Source organism: Leptonychotes weddellii, chromosome 2 (genome assembly GCF_054177405.1).
Source record: "Leptonychotes weddellii isolate Sample4059 chromosome 2, ASM5417740v2, whole genome shotgun sequence".
NCBI lineage: Eukaryota > Metazoa > Chordata > Mammalia > Carnivora > Phocidae > Leptonychotes > Leptonychotes weddellii.
The window spans coordinates 123,540,599-123,545,204 of NC_138370.1; positions in this window are offsets into that span (position 1 = coordinate 123,540,599).

A 4,606-nucleotide genomic window follows, 5' to 3' on the forward strand; every position below is an offset into this window, starting at 1 on the left:
TGTTTGCTGTCTCCAGAAAGATATGATGTAGGGAGAAGATATTTGACATTTTCTTTTTTTAAGATTTTATTTATTTATTTGACAGGGAGAGACACAGCGAGAGAGGGAACACAAGCAGGGGGAGTGGGAGAGGGAGAAGCAGGCTTCCTGCTGAGCCGGGAGCCCGATGCGGGGCTCGATCCCAGGACCCCGGGATCACGACCCGAGCCAAAGGCAGACGCTTAACGACTGAGCCACCCAGGCGCCCCGATATTTGACATTTTCAAGAAGTAACATTTTCGGGAGCTTAAAGTATGATTATAAGATTTTTCTCCAAGCTTTGGCTTTCAGCTTCCCTTTCCTTTTGTAGCCTGAATACAAAGGCAGAGATAAATCACTATGTTTCTAGGGTCTCTGGTTGTTTTTCAACTTGAGTTAGTATCTGGAGAACGTTTGTATTGTTACTCATCTCAGCTAACTCCTGTCTTCTATGTGATTACAACAAGCACCTTTACTATTCACAGACCTTAAGGCATTTTTGCAATTTCTTCTTAGAAGTGTCTCATTTTTTTTTCAGAACTTTTGAGAATATATTTGAACTGAAACAAGGTTTCTGAACAATTAAATGCCATGTCACTTTGTACTCTCTTGCAGCACCTTCAGAGATTATTGAAACCCTGGAGCCCCTGTGTAAGTTTCCATTTGTGACTTTTCTAGCATTCTCAAGACTTGAAGGAAGAGTGAAGGTTCATGAAAAGAAAGGGAAAGACAAGGAAATGTGAAACGTATTTTGAGAGTTTTGTCATCACGACACTGGCTGATTTCCCATTTATATCTTATTTTTAATAAAACTTTAAATAATTCTTTGGGAACTAAGAAGGTTACAGAAATACTAACAGAATTGCCAATTAAGGGAAGAACTAAAACTTGTGAATCTGTTTGAAAAGTGTTAAAATTTCTTGAAAATGTTGAAGACAATTATTAACTGACAGTTCTCAAAGCTGCCATTGCATGTTTCCTACTAAAAATATCTGAGAAGGAAATTGTTTAAGAAAGAAAACATTCATTTAAAATCCACATAACTTTGATTTTACAAATATCTAAAACTTTATTTTTAATTTCTGGTTTTCAGAAGTCTTACTGTAATGTGTAGTTGTTTGTATTTATCTTGCTTGGAATTCATGGTGCTTATTCAGTCTTTCACCATTTTTCCCCCAAATTATTAGCCATTATCTGATCAAAGATTCCATCTGTACTATTTTCTGTACTCTTCTTAAACTTCAGACACATATCCAACCTTCACATTGACTCTCTGTGTCTCTTCTGCTATTTTCTATGTTTTCTATCCTTTTGTTTGGCTCAGTATGAATATTTTCTTCTGATCTATCTTCTGTTCTTTAATTCTGTCTTCAGTTGTATTTAATCTGATGTTAAAGCAACTGATTGAATTTCAGTTATTTTATTTTTCAGTTCTAAAATGTCCATGTGATGCAAAGTCACCATCTTCACTTTTAATTCCGTGAGTACTTTAATCACAGTTACTTTTTTTTTTTAAAGATTTTACTTATTTATTTCAGAGAGAGAGAGAGCAAGCACAAGCAGGGTGGAGGAGTAGAGGGAGAGGCACAAGTAGACTCCCTCCCTGAGCAGGGAGCCCGACACGGGGGTCCATCCCAGGACCCTAGGATCATGACCTGAGCTGAAGGTAGATGCTTAACCAACTGAGCCACCCAGGTGCCCCAATCACAGTTATTTTAACGTCAGTGTCCAGTACCTACTTTTTTGGATCTCCTGAGGGTGTGTTTCTATTATCTACTTTTTCCTTTTTGAGTCTTATTCTCCCACGACATGGACTTTGGATCCTTTTTTTTTTAACCTGGTTATTTTTGATTGAGCAGTAAACATTGTTTTTATTATTTTTTTTTAACATTGTTTTTGAAAACTGTAGAGAATACTTGGGGTTCTGGATGAAATTGTCTTTCTCCAGAGAGGATTTACTTTTGTTTCTCTTGGGCAGGTGGCTATGGGCACAACATTCGCAGACCACCTCATTCCAGGTGGACACTGAGAGGACTAGACCAAGCCCCTCCGGCTCACTCTTACCCCCAGGGTGAGGACCCTGGGGTTCCAGCCATAAACCTGGTTACTTACTAAGTCTCCTTCTCCCTGGCAGCTCCCGAATTTGAATTTTATCACACACCCCTTGTCAGTTTGTCAAAAGTTCTGCTCAGCTTCTCAGCCTTTTACCGCTACTTTTGGCATCGTCAGTTTCCTTGAGAAGAGCAGACAAAAACGCCTTCTTGGGGTTCTGGCCAATCTTGAGTCCATAAAGCCTCACTTACTTAGAACTCTGCAGCCTTCAGAACTATGCTTAAAAAAATTTCTAGTTGCTCTCCCTGGGAGGATTAGCTGGGACAATCAGGTTGGAAAGAGAATACTTGATTTTCTTTTTAAAGATCAAATAAAAACATTTGAAATTCCATCAATTAACTGTCACACACACAGAAAAGTAGAGAAAGTTGGTAATAAGTTAATGGAACTAAAAAAAAAAAAACACATGGTATTAGCTGAAAATTCTTCCCTCCTTACCTATATAAATTTCAAGATATTTTTTGTTACATAAGTAACAGCTATGTAATATTTACATATTGAGTTTTTATAAATGCATTTTTGTCTTGACTTTTGTTTTATCAGAGGAAACCACCAATGATCAGACCAACTACTGTAGTCCCAATGCCACCATTTCCACCAATCACCGAACAGTCCCTTGTACCCAACTGAACAGTCCCTCGTACACCTGATAGACGTGGAGATTCATGAGTCATGAGATTTTGCAGGAACTTCATAGCCAAAGGCAGCGTCTTCTTCCTCCAGCCATCGTTTAATACCACAGCTGAAGAGCAAAGAGCATTATCTCGCAGCTCCTTATCCCAGTGTACCCTTTTCAACATCCTGGATAAAATGACAGTGCTTCATTAAAAATGTTTATATCACTATGTTATTCCCAAGTGAAATGTGATTTTCTATCATTATTGGCATTTTAAAGAGGGATCAGGAAAATGAGCAAAGGAATTTAGGAAATAGGATCAAAATTTTTTCCTCTGGGACGTCCTATGCCTAGCTAAGAATCAGAGGTTCTACAACAAAGGAAGAAAGAAAACACCATTGGGGAGGGGCACACAGGCTGCGGTCTCTGCTAAACTTGGGGAGGTAGGGGGTGACAGGAGGATTCTGTCCCCAGCTTTTATCCAAGCCCTAGAAGAGGCTACTGGGATGTTTCCAGCAAGAAGAGAGGTTGTCCTGACCCATTTAATTGTGACAGAAATCGATGAAGCCAGGGGGAAATGCACTAAAATTTCCTTTTACCTTATTTGGGAGCCAAAGTTACAAGTCTCTCCCTAATCTGTCTATGCAGATATACAAAGCAAAAGGGAACAAGAAAGATTTTACAGATGTTACTCATTCTCCATCTGTGCAAATATGTAGTCCATTTTCCAGGAAAGAGAACAGTAACCTTCATAGCTCTTAATTAAGAACAAAGACCACAGTGTATTAGTCCCTTCTGTTCCTCCATGTGGAAAAATCATTGTATGGCATTCCTAGGGGACTTTGGCCTCAGTAGGGAGATTTCCCAAAGGTCTCTCCTCACAAATGGTTGCAATAGGGCCACACCTAGAAGTGAAAAGGAATGGAGTTCATGTAGGAGAGGACATGTATTTATTTCATAAAAACCTGTCTCAGGCTTGGAAATGACTTTGAAGGCCATTGAGTAAACCTCATCTGAGAGCTTGTTAGAAATGCAGAAGAGAGCAGTCTCTACTCCAGATGAACTAAGATAGTATTGGCATTTAAACAAGACTCTCAGGGTCCTCCACAATATCGTCAGCATACAGACATCTTCCAGAACAACTTCTAGCAACAGAGAACTCACTCTATGTAGGACAGCCCGTTCCATAATCCTTTCTTGGATAGCTTTGATATGGGGAAAGTTATTCTTTGTATGGGGCTAAAATGTGGTCCTAGCTCAACTCTTGGGGTCACATTGAATAAATCTAGCCTGTCTTCCCAATGATTACCCCTTAAATATACATAAAAATAACCCTCACAGTCCCAAGTTTCTCTAAGCAAAAATTCCCCAGTCCTCCAACCATTCTCTTTATGACATGGTTCACTTTCTCCCCATATCCTAGGAGGCTTTTCCAAATGTGCTCTAGTTTTTATCTTGTTCCCACTCTTGATGGTGGGTTTCAGAAGTGCATGTAATGCTGCTGATGTGATCTGGAAAATGACAAAAATGGAATGATGGCCTCCTACATGCTAGACCCTACATCTATTACTATGATCTAGGGCTAGGACTGTCTTTTGGGGTAACTACTAAGTCCTTTTCAGGCATTTCTGAAAACGTGTTTGGTGTGTTCTATCCCTGTGCCTTTAGACTGAAGAACAGGACCTGACGTTTACCTCTGTTATCACTTTTCTGATTAGACTTCCATCTCATCTCCTCTCACATGTAGAGATCAGTTTCATCCAGACTCTATCATTCAATGTATTTGAGTTCACTAGCCCAATATATGGTCTTAGCTTTCTCTGTTCAATCATCTACCCATTCAACGAGTAATTTTTTTTT